The sequence below is a fragment of the Drosophila novamexicana genome, unplaced genomic scaffold (genome assembly GCF_003285875.2).
Source record: "Drosophila novamexicana strain 15010-1031.04,08,12 unplaced genomic scaffold, DnovRS2.1 tig00000008-arrow-pilon, whole genome shotgun sequence".
Lineage (NCBI taxonomy): Eukaryota > Metazoa > Arthropoda > Insecta > Diptera > Drosophilidae > Drosophila > Drosophila novamexicana.
In genome coordinates, this window is record NW_020824765.1 from 1470110 (window position 1) to 1482795 (window position 12686).

Sequence of the window (12686 nt, forward strand, 5' to 3'; positions counted from 1 at the left end):
AATATGTACACCATGCTCTTGTACCGTGTTTGAAATGCAAATTCAATTTGTTAAATGGTTTTAGTTGGCAAATCTCGGAACTTGTTTTGCGTGAGTATGCAATTAACGCCGTCCGTCGTATATTCATCCATCATAATTTTATTTAGTTAATTATAATTTCAGCGTACTCGTATTTACAAGCTGTCTCCGTCAACTTGTCAAACTCTGCGAGTGTGTGTGTGTGTGTGTATCTACGCTTGTGTTGAAGATGCTACTAAGATAAGAGTAGATAATCCCGAATGGCATCAAACACGTATCTATTGTAAGCATTAGTTGTGCCAAAGTTAGAAAGGCCGAAAACTGAAGAGTGATGCTCCCTGGGCAGCTGCTGCTTTCTTTGGAAAATCCTGGCTATGGGTTAGCAAGCATTAGAAGAATTTTTAAATTATTTTATGTACTTAAGAAATACCAGAACTTCACTAAGAATTTCGACGTGCGCGCAAAACGAGCTGCAACTTCCGCAATAAGTTCAAAAATGGAAATTAAAAATGCTTCTTATGATTGCATAAAATAAATCAGCATTCCAACGGCCGCAACCCAAATTTTCCCACCACATTCGCAGACAAGCAAAAAAGATAAAATAAAATATAATCAAATAAAAGTATCGGGGCACACACAATGACCATCAAGTGACGGCAGTCGGTTATGTGATCCATTTGTCATATATGGTATACTTCTATATGAGTTGTAAAAAAACTGCTTGGATCAGCTGGTTCTGCCTAGAATTACTGAATGAATGGCTGAGTGTTGTGTGTGTGTGTGTGTATGTATCTTCATGGGGGGAATATGATCTGATATTTTGAGTTTAATTCCTTCACTTGAAAGTTGCCCATTGTGCGCCAATTGAGTCATCAGGGGATTAGACACTGGGCCACAGCCCCAGAGCCCATACCAGTAACAGTAAGACTTCGAGCGCCAGTAGAAGCCGCAGTTCCAACAATTTTGCCCAGGCGATAATAAATAACAAAAGCTTTGAGGCACGGTTATTGGATATGGAGCGGATCGGTCGCAACTCAAACGGATATATAATATGAGCGCACAGGGGCATTCGGCTTCTTTTTTTTTTTTTTTTTGTTAATGTTTCTCATAATAAATCACAATGATATCTGGTGGCGAACCAGAACTTGAACTTGCGATCCACACACATCAAAATGTATTTATCAGCGCTTTTTTTCCAGAAAAAAACAAAAACTAAAAACCAAACTCAAACAAATTTTTGTTTTATATACAAGTACAAGTACAATGATAGTACCATAACTCTTACAAGTTGTCCACTGATAATAAAAAATGTAAAAAAAAGTGCCAGATTAGGATATACCCTGTACCCGAATTCAGACCTAGTATATGCAAAACTAGACTTCATTGTTTGGATAGTCTAATCCTTATAATGTTTATTATTTTATCTCTTGACCTATTAAAAAGTTTCTGAATCCTGCCAAGCTGCAAAGCACAAAAAGAATAGCATAAAATCCAGATCAAAGGCGGGGAGGTGTCTGTGTATTCTGTTGATGTCTGTGTAAGTTAAATCGTTCAAAAATTTACCATTCTCTTAATCCCTATATATCAAATAGTTTGTCCTTGTTTGTTGATTAGTGTAAATCCTCAAAGCTGTCATTTTTATTGTGCTCCAACTTTCAGGTGCACTTTAAAACTATTACATGACTCCATTATGATAATTCACTCCAGTACGCAGTCTATTAATAACCAATTACAAATGGTAAATATCCAAGATCTTGCCCTGATGGTCATTTACATTGAGTAGTTCCAACAAATGCTTTTCATTAAAATATGACCATTTCAGTGGCTTGGACACCGTTCAGTCATTCAGTTAAGACAACCTCTTTTATTTATAGATTTAGTATTAAATTTTTGAAGCGTATTCGGCAGCATTAAAAACAAAAGTTTCCCGAGGTGCCGACCCTAGCTCATTTCCTGTTGAATATTTGAACTGGCCCGGACCGGGGGCAGAGGCAAGGCCAACTAATACCTTCATGTTGACAACTTGAATAATGCGTCTTTTGTTCTAGGTGCCGTGCCGGCCAACATAGAACAACGTATCCAGAAAGTGCCACCGAATATGATAACCATGCTGACAGCACAAATGAGAGCCACCTACAAAGTGCATACAAATACTCGAACAGGCGACAAACAAACAAACAAACAAACAAACAAATGAACAAATATTTGCTCTAACGGGAGGAGCAAACCAAGCTGGAGGCGATAAAATGGTTTTTATGATAAATACATAATACAATAAGCACAAACACACACACACACACACACACACACTGGACATTTTTAAATGGGCCACAGACGTATTGTCTACGGCATTTGACAAAGTATGGGGTATATATATGTATATAGATTATACATGTACGTATGTGTGTGTATATGGTATATATATATACATATCTGTAGGGTGCAGAAGTGGAGAATAAACGTTCAAGTGTCAAAGTGACAGCTTTGAAATTGATTACAGCGACAATTGTGTGCTGGCCGCTGAGTAAATAAGGTTGCGATGGTTTTAAAGTGACGTACTATTTGAACGGCACTATATAGGCAATAATATATGAATATATATGAGTATATATAGAGTGGACATGGCCCGACATACATATATATAGCAGCGCCAACTCACACTCTATTCCCGGATGATTGACGGCGCACACGTGGTAACTGCGTTTATACGTGTCGAGCTATCAAATAATGAAAACACGGCTCGAGTACTTTAACATTTTCGAATAGAATATCATTTGTAAACAAAAGAATGTATTTGTTTATGGTTAGACACACATGCAGTAAATAAAAATATTGGTTAATTTAATTCAGCGAGTGCCTTCAACTATTAACAACAGCATATTAGTTTTCATCGGATCGCATATAATCTAATAATAAAGTCCCTTTAAATTACTGCGATTAGCAAATTAAAACTAAAAGTTACTGCATTGGTGCAATATCAAATTACAAGAACATTGTTTGTATAATGGGATAAAAGTGCTGTGGTTTCATATTTGTTTACATCTAATTGATTTGTCTCGCGAATCATTTGATTGTTTTTTTCAGTTAAAGTCCGTATGCGATCGAACGTTTCGAATAACAGCACGAATACAGAGACCTAACCCATTTCCAATGTGCTGTATTGATAGAATTTTAATCGAACCCTAGGGATATGCCATTAATTCTGGGCGCATGCCTGCACGACGCGACGCCACAATTGAATTGGACAGAACTATATCTTTGCGGGCCTTGGCTGTAGATAAATGTTGGTTAATCTCGGCGGGGCTATTGAGATACCCCCGTCAAATATTGGCAAATCGCGAAAAAAGCGTCACTAACGAACGTGGCTGGTGCACAAAAGCCCAGATTTATGGACAGCGACTGCATCACACAACACAACGCAGACCAACACAAGTTGACCAGTTGCCCAGTTTCAGCTCGAGCTGCGGCCACGTGGGTCGCTCACACCTGGAAAACGCGCTGGCGCGGCGGCTGGGGCTGGGGCTGAGGCCAGGCCAAGCCCTGCAAATAAATTAAGTGCCATGTGAAAATATTTCACGCGTGCTAAGGTCCGCACTAAATATGCTTTGTACTTACATATGTATAGTAACGGTTGTTGTTGTTGTTGTTGCTGCTGTTGTTGTTGTTATTGTTATTGCTGCAGTATCCATGAGATACAAATCGGCATTGTCGTTGCGGTTCATTTATTCCGCAGCGTTTGACAAATGCAGCGCCAGGAAACGACAACGAACCATGGACTGATTTGAATACTATTTGGTCGATGTGGCGGCATTTGCATTTTTAAACGATTTTCCCATTTGGGTATTTGGATTTTGGGCTCGTTGAAATTATGTATGTAAATGTGTGCTGACGGCTTCAGTTGTCATGGGTTATCAACATTTGAACCCGCACTTAACGATAAGAGGAAGCCACAGTACACACAGAGAGTCGCACACACACAAACACACACGTACACACACATGCAGATGCATGCATGTACAAACATGTTTCATATACATATGTAAAATACATCTGTTGCCATGATATCCGACCACGCCCCATACATAAGCTTAGCATACCACAGCCAGATGAAGTTCGCACACAGAAAAATTCCACTTTGCTTCGGATAAAGTGCATTAATTTGCTTACAGACAAATATTTATTTATGGTTAAATTAGCTTTATTGATTAAATTATAATATTCATCTGGCCAGCTCGAAAACAATTTTAGTTTTTTCACATAGGAAATAACCATAAATCCAACAGGTAAAGCAGACTGCTATGAGCATGAGGATTGCAATTATTATTTTCTGTTTTCGAGGCTTGTTGAGAATTGCAAGCGTCAAGCGACGAATGAAGGCAATGCAAGCAATCCCTTTGTAAAAGGATTTAATATTTTTCAACAATGAATAAATCTCTATTTGCCTAAGCCCATCATGTGTGATATAAAACGTGGCGCCTAACCAAGACGTGACCAATAATATAAATGTGTACGAACAGCTCCGCCTTATGCCTGTTACAAGCATTTGCACAACTGCAATATTTTATACCCATCTTCAATTGGGTACAGGGTATAACACTACATACCATACCTATAAAATCCCCAGTCAACAGCGGAGAACACTTCTGCCCAGTACAATGCATGAAAATTAATGTTCGCAATCTGTAAATTCCTGTAAAACGTAATTCAAACTCGACAAATACAGTCAAACAAACACACACACGTGGATGAACATGACACACAGATACACACGCTATGCGTCTAAGCGGGCCTTCCTAGAGATGGGCGATTGCTTAGTTAGTTAATCAATTATATATTTCCTATGAGCAATTAATTAAGTCGATAATAAATTCAAGTTAATACTTTTCTACAAATTAGATAGTAGTTGTTAGCATAGGCAGCAGCTGTGGAGTTTGGTGGTTATGCCAATCAAAAAGTATCTGAAATATAGATAGATAAGCTATTTATGATATTGCTAATTGCAATTCTAAAAGTCACTGGTCACTTGTTGAAAAATGACTTATCAGCAAGCCCAGTCATTGTATCTGCGATTAACTATCGATAGCTAACAATCGGTTTCGGCCCACTCAGCGCCAGCACAAGCCAGCCAATGAGTCCCATGGACTCCGCCGAACTGGACAGCAGGGGTACATTCATTTTCAAGTAAACTATGTAATGTCTTGGGTGAAGGCTTTTCTTCATCGATTTTACAGATTTTGTATAAAAGGCGGAAAGCTATCGACTTGGGGTATATTAATTTTAGTGTAGAATAGGATGAAAACATTATACTATTTTTGATTTCTTCTTTCTTTATATTAGTTTTGTATAGTTATATGCCTTATAAATCGATATTGAACAAAATGATATTTCATTTTATAAAAATTAGTAAGGGTATTTAACTTTCTACTGTCGAAATTCGTATATTTATGTTGTCTTTTATTAATTTTATTTCACAGTTTTGTTTTTATTGTATGCAATTTATTTGCTCCATGGCATATTTCTTGTGAGTAGTTTTTTTATTTTATTTTATTTTTTTTTAATTAAAATTGTTGCCATGGAAATTGTGGAAGGAAACGGCGTTGTTCTCTTCACCACCTTGCCCAGCTGCGGCAACTGCTGCAGTTGTTGCATGTTGCCTGTGTTGCAGGTTTACAAGACGACAACGCTTGTACGACATGCTTTTCTGCAACGCGCCAACGTTGCATGCCACCAGCCGGGCAGCCACTCAGATAGACAGCAAGGCGGACGGAGAGATGGAGAGACAGACCAGCCAACGAAATAAATGATCGACGATGTTGCAAAGTATTAAAGTCAGCGACACAATCTGCATATTAAACAAGAAAAAAAACAAACTTTGGGCACATGAACATTGAATACCCTTGCAGATCTACTAAGGATCAATAACATATGTCAGATATGTGATGAACAGATATTTCAAATTGGTTACGATGAGAATCAATTTCATACTCTAGGGATGGGTTCCCGAACCTGCTTTCCACGTGAATTTATATGGTGCGGTTCAGGTATAAGTTTGGCTGTTATATAAATAAATAAATAAATTTGAGTTCCGGCTTCAAACCGGTTCGGTCATAAGATAGTTTGCAGCCTTGGCTTATAAGTATAACGAACGTAGCGAAATGATATAGTTGTGAGATCTGATTTTGCTATTGCTTCATTCAGTGCGTTACATACTTAGCTTGAAAGGCGATAATGTCCTCTGTAATGGTAGTCATGACTACAGCAACCGCAACTTGTTGCACAGTACATACACACACATTAGTGCATGTATGTAATAAAATTAATACACGCCTGACACACACTCGCCAGACGGGCTTGCAGGTGTTTGGCCCGGCCTAGAAAACCGGAAGGTGCCGGGCCAGGACTTTGTGCCAACAGCTGATTGGATTGGATGCGCGAAACTTCAGCCTGGCTCAAAACTAATGAAGCATTTCGATTGTGCCAATTCATGTTGCTATTCATTAAAGCTTGCAGTCAGCATTACGAACGGTTTCTGTATTCGCAATCGCATTTGTAATCACATTCGTATTTTATATGCATTTTTTGAACTTTTGCCACAACTTCCGCTGCGAATAAAACCGAGTAAAAAACCGTCGTACTGGCAAATTCAAATTAAATGTTGCATATGTTAAATACATACACACTTACTGCATATGTATGTGTGCAACTCCCTGCCCCTTGCAATCACCCGACCTTAGCTACTCTACGAGCGATCCATTACATATATTATATTTATATAAGAGACAATAAATCTGTATTTTGAAATTTGTTTAAACCATGACTAATGCTTGAGTCATGCAGCTTTATATTTGTTTCCATTACTTATATACAATCATTTATTACCATGGATACGAGTAAGAATCTGGGCAAAAACTTTGTCTTCCCAGTTCCGATCAGGTCTTCTTCAGCAGAAGTTTCGACCTCCCTGACGAAGGGAGCTTCCGAAGAAGAAGTGTTTTCTGATTGGGTTGGTAAAAGACTCTCTCAAATGTTTTCAGTTCCTCAGAATACGCGACTGGTTTAATATTGAGGAAGATTTCCCCATTTAGCAGATGCTTAATAAGTATATGAAAATAGATTAATCTGGCATTCAAATATGAACACCGATCTTTAAGTCGAAATTCATGTCCAAATCTTACCCCAACATTCGCATCTAGACATGGGTCAAAATTTACCATCCCCATATCTCGGCCAAATCTCATCCGATTTTCACGAAGTTTGGATTTTTCTTCATAGTTTTCCCTCTAGATTAATCTGGCATTCAAATCTCGACACCGATTTTTTGGTCGAAATTCATGTCCAAATCTTACCCCAAGACATGGGTCAAAAATTACCACCCCCATAACTCAGTCAAATCTCATCCGATTTTCACAAAGTTTGGCTTTTTCTTCATGGTTTTCACTCTAGATTAATCTGGCATTCAAATCTCGACACCGATTTTTTAGTCGAAATTCATGTCCAAATCTTACGCAAGATTCGTATATAGACATGGGTCAACAATTACCACCCCCATATCTCGGCCAAATCTCATCCGATTTTCACAAAGTTTGGCTTTTCCTTCATGGTTTTCACTCTAGATTAATCTGGCATTCAAATCTCGACACCGATTTTTTAGTCGAAATTCATGTCCAAATCTTACGCAAGATTCGTATATAGACATGGGTCAACAATTACCACCCCCATATCTCGGCCAAATCTCATCCGATTTTCACGAAGTTTGGATTTTTCTTCATGGTTTTCCCTCTAGATTAATCTGGCATTCAAATCTCGACACCGATTTTTTGGTCGAAATTCATGTCCAAATCTTACCCCAAGACATGGGTCAAAAATTACCACCCCCATAACTCAGTCAAATCTCATCCGATTTTTACAAAGTTTGGCTTTTTCTTCATGGTTTTCACTCTAGATTAATCTGGCATTCAAATCTCGACACCGATTTTTTAGTCGAAATTCATGTCCAAATCTTACGCAAGATTCGTATATAGACATGGGTCAACAATTACCACCCCCATATCTCGGCCAAATCTCATCCGATTTTCACGAAGTTTGGATTTTTCTTCATGGTTTTCCCTCTAGATTAATCTGGCATTCAAATCTCGACACCGATTTTTTGGTCGAAATTCATGTCCAAATCTTACCCCAAGATTCGTAAATAGACATGGGTCAAAAATTACCACCCCTATAACTCAGTCAAATCTCATCCGATTTTCACGAAGTTTGGCTTTTTCTTCATGATTTTCACTCTAGATTAATCTGGCATTCAAATCTCGACACCGATTTTTTAGTCGAAATTCATGTCCAAATCTTACCCCAAGACATGGGTCAAAAATTACCACCCCCATAACTCAGTCAAATCTCATCCGATTTTCACAAAGTTTGGCTTTTTCTTCATTGTTTTCACTCTAGATTAATCTGGCATTCAAATCTCGACACCGATTTTTTAGTCGAAATTCATGTCCAAATCTTACGCAAGATTCGTATATAGACATGGGTCAACAATTACCACCCCCATATCTCGGCCAAATCTCATCCGATTTTCACGAAGTTTGGATTTTTCTTCATGGTTTTCCCTCTAGATTAATCTGGCATTCAAATCTCGACACCGATTTTTTGGTCGAAATTCATGTCCAAATCTTACCCCAAGATTCGTAAATAGACATGGGTCAAAAATTACCACCCCTATAACTCAGTCAAATCTCATCCGATTTTCACGAAGTTTGGCTTTTTCTTCATGATTTTCACTCTAGATTAATCTGGCATTCAAATCTCGACACCGATTTTTTAGTCGAAATTCATGTCCAAATCTTACCCTAAGATTCGTATATAAACATTGGTCAAAATTTACCACCCCCATATCTCGGCCAAATCTCGTCCGATTTTCACAAAGTTTGGCTTTTCCTTCATGGTTTTCACTCTAGATTAATCTGGCATTCAAATCTCGACACCGATTTTTTAGTCGAAATTCATGTCCAAATCTTACCCCAAGACATGGGTCAAAAATTACCACCCCCATAACTCAGTCAAATCTCATCCGATTTTTACAAAGTTTGGCTTTTTCTTCATGGTTTTCACTCTAGATTAATCTGGCATTCAAATCTCGACACCGATTTTTTAGTCGAAATTCATGTCCAAATCTTACGCAAGATTCGTATATAGACATGGGTCAACAATTACCACCCCCATATCTCGGCCAAATCTCATCCGATTTTCACGAAGTTTGGATTTTTCTTCATGGTTTTCCCTCTAGATTAATCTGGCATTCAAATCTCGACACCGATTTTTTGGTCGAAATTCATGTCCAAATCTTACCCCAAGATTCGTAAATAGACATGGGTCAAAAATTACCGACCCTATAACTCAGTCAAATCTCATCCGATTTTCACGAAGTTTGGCTTTTTCTTCATGATTTTCACTCTAGATTAATCTGGCATTCAAATCTCGACACCGATTTTTTAGTCGAAATTCATGTCCAAATCTTACGCAAGATTCGTATATAGACATGGGTCAACAATTACCACCCCCATATCTCGGCCAAATCTCATCCGATTTTCACGAAGTTTGGATTTTTCTTCATGGGTTTCCCTCTAGATTAATCTGGCATTCAAATCTCGACACCGATTTTTTGGTCGAAATTCATGTCCAAATCTTACCCCAAGATTCGTAAATAGACATGGGTCAAAAATTACCACCCCTATAACTCAGTCAAATCTCATCCGATTTTCACGAAGTTTGGCTTTTTCTTCATGATTTTCACTCTAGATTAATCTGGCATTCAAATCTCGACACCGATTTTTTAGTCGAAATTCATGTCCAAATCTTACCCCAAGACATGGGTCAAAAATTACCACCCCCATAACTCAGTCAAATCTCATCCGATTTTCACAAAGTTTGGCTTTTTCTTCATGGTTTTCACTCTAGATTAATCTGGCATTCAAATCTCGACACCGATTTTTTAGTCGAAATTCATGTCCAAATCTTACGCAAGATTCGTATATAGACATGGGTCAACAATTACCACCCCCATATCTCGGCCAAATCTCATCCGATTTTCACGAAGTTTGGATTTTTCTTCATGGTTTTCCCTCTAGATTAATCTGGCATTCAAATCTCGACACCGATTTTTTGGTCGAAATTCATGTCCAAATCTTACCCCAAGATTCGTAAATAGACATGGGTCAAAAATTACCACCCCTATAACTCAGTCAAATCTCATCCGATTTTCACGAAGTTTGGCTTTTTCTTCATGATTTTCACTCTAGATTAATCTGGCATTCAAATCTCGACACCGATTTTTTAGTCGAAATTCATGTCCAAATCTTACCCTAAGATTCGTATATAAACATTGGTCAAAATTTACCACCCCCATATCTCGGCCAAATCTCGTCCGATTTTCACAAAGTTTGGCTTTTCCTTCATGGTTTTCACTCTAGATTAATCTGGCATTCAAATCTCGACACCGATTTTTTAGTCGAAATTCATGTCCAAATCTTACCCCAAGACATGGGTCAAAAATTACCACCCCCATAACTCAGTCAAATCTCATCCGATTTTTACAAAGTTTGGCTTTTTCTTCATGGTTTTCACTCTAGATTAATCTGGCATTCAAATCTCGACACCGATTTTTTAGTCGAAATTCATGTCCAAATCTTACGCAAGATTCGTATATAGACATGGGTCAACAATTACCACCCCCATATCTCGGCCAAATCTCATCCGATTTTCACGAAGTTTGGATTTTTCTTCATGGTTTTCCCTCTAGATTAATCTGGCATTCAAATCTCGACACCGATTTTTTGGTCGAAATTCATGTCCAAATCTTACCCCAAGATTCGTAAATAGACATGGGTCAAAAATTACCGACCCTATAACTCAGTCAAATCTCATCCGATTTTCACGAAGTTTGGCTTTTTCTTCATGATTTTCACTCTAGATTAATCTGGCATTCAAATCTCGACACCGATTTTTTAGTCGAAATTCATGTCCAAATCTTACCCCAAGACATGGGTCAAAAATTACCACCCCCATAACTCAGTCAAATCTCATCCGATTTTCACAAAGTTTGGCTTTTTCTTCATGGTTTTCACTCTAGATTAATCTGGCATTCAAATCTCGACACCGATTTTTTAGTCGAAATTCATGTCCAAATCTTACGCAAGATTCGTATATAGACATGGGTCAACAATTACCACCCCCATATCTCGGCCAAATCTCATCCGATTTTCACGAAGTTTGGATTTTTCTTCATGGTTTTCCCTCTAGATTAATCTGGCATTCAAATCTCGACACCGATTTTTTGGTCGAAATTCATGTCCAAATCTTACCCCAAGATTCGTAAATAGACATGGGTCAAAAATTACCACCCCTATAACTCAGTCAAATCTCATCCGATTTTCACGAAGTTTGGCTTTTTCTTCATGATTTTCACTCTAGATTAATCTGGCATTCAAATCTCGACACCGATTTTTTAGTCGAAATTCATGTCCAAATCTTACCCTAAGATTCGTATATAAACATTGGTCAAAATTTACCACCCCTATATCTCGGCCAAATCTCGTCCGATTTTCACAAAGTTTGGCTTTTCCTTCATGGTTTTCACTCTAGATTAATCTGGCATTCAAATCTCGACACCGATTTTTTAGTCGAAATTCATGTCCAAATCTTACCCCAAGATTCGTATATAGACATGGGTCAACAATTACCACCCCCATATCTCGGCCAAATCTCATCCGATTTTCACGAAGTTTGGATTTTTCTTCATGGTTTTCCCTCTAGATTAATCTGGCATTCAAATCTCGACACCGATTTTTTGGTTGAAATTCATGTCTAAATCTTACCCCAAGACATGGGTCAAAAATTACCACCCCCATAACTCAGTCAAATCTCATCCGATTTTCACGAAGTTTGGATTTTTCTTCATGGTTTTCCCTCTAGATTAATCTGGCATTCAAATCTCGACACCGATTTTTTGGTCGAAATTCATGTCCAAATCTTACCCCAAGATTCGTAAATAGACATGGGTCAACAATTACCACCCCCATATCTCGGCCAAATCTCATCCGATTTTCACGAAGTTTGGATTTTTCTTCATGGTTTTCCCTCTAGATTAATCTGGCATTCAAATCTCGACACCGATTTTTTGGTCGAAATTCATGTCCAAATCTTACCCCAAGATTCGTATATAGACATGGGTCAAAATTTACCACCCCCATATCTCGGTCAAATCTCATCCGATTTTCACAAAGTTTGGCTTTTCCTTCATGGTTTTCACTCTAGATTAATCTGGCATTCAAATATGAACAGCGATTTTTTAGTCGAAATTCATGTCCAAATCTTACCCCAAGATTCGTATATAGACATGGGTCAAAAATTACCACCCCTATAACTCAGTCAAATCTCATCCGAAGTTTGGCTTTTTCTTCATGATTTTCACTCTAGATTAATGTGGCATTCAAATCTCGACACCGATTTTTTAGTCGAAATTCATGTCCAAATCTTACCCTAAGATTCGTATATAAACATGGGTCAACAATTACCACCCCCATATCTCGGTCAAATCTCATCCGATTTTCACGAAGTTTGGATTTTTCTTCATGGTTTTCCCTCTAGATTAATCTGGCATTCAAATCTCGACA

At 38.1% G+C, this 12686-nt stretch overlaps 1 long non-coding RNA gene across 1 annotated transcript; it reads left to right on the forward strand.

Annotated features, from left to right (window-relative positions):
* Window positions 1-1281: 1281 nt before the first annotated feature.
* Window positions 1282-1978, forward strand: LOC115759886. The gene is made up of 3 exons (XR_004017555.1): window positions 1282-1555; window positions 1678-1756; window positions 1893-1978. It is a non-coding gene; the product is annotated as an uncharacterized LOC115759886 (long non-coding RNA).
* The last annotated feature ends 10708 nt before the right edge of the window (window positions 1979-12686 follow it).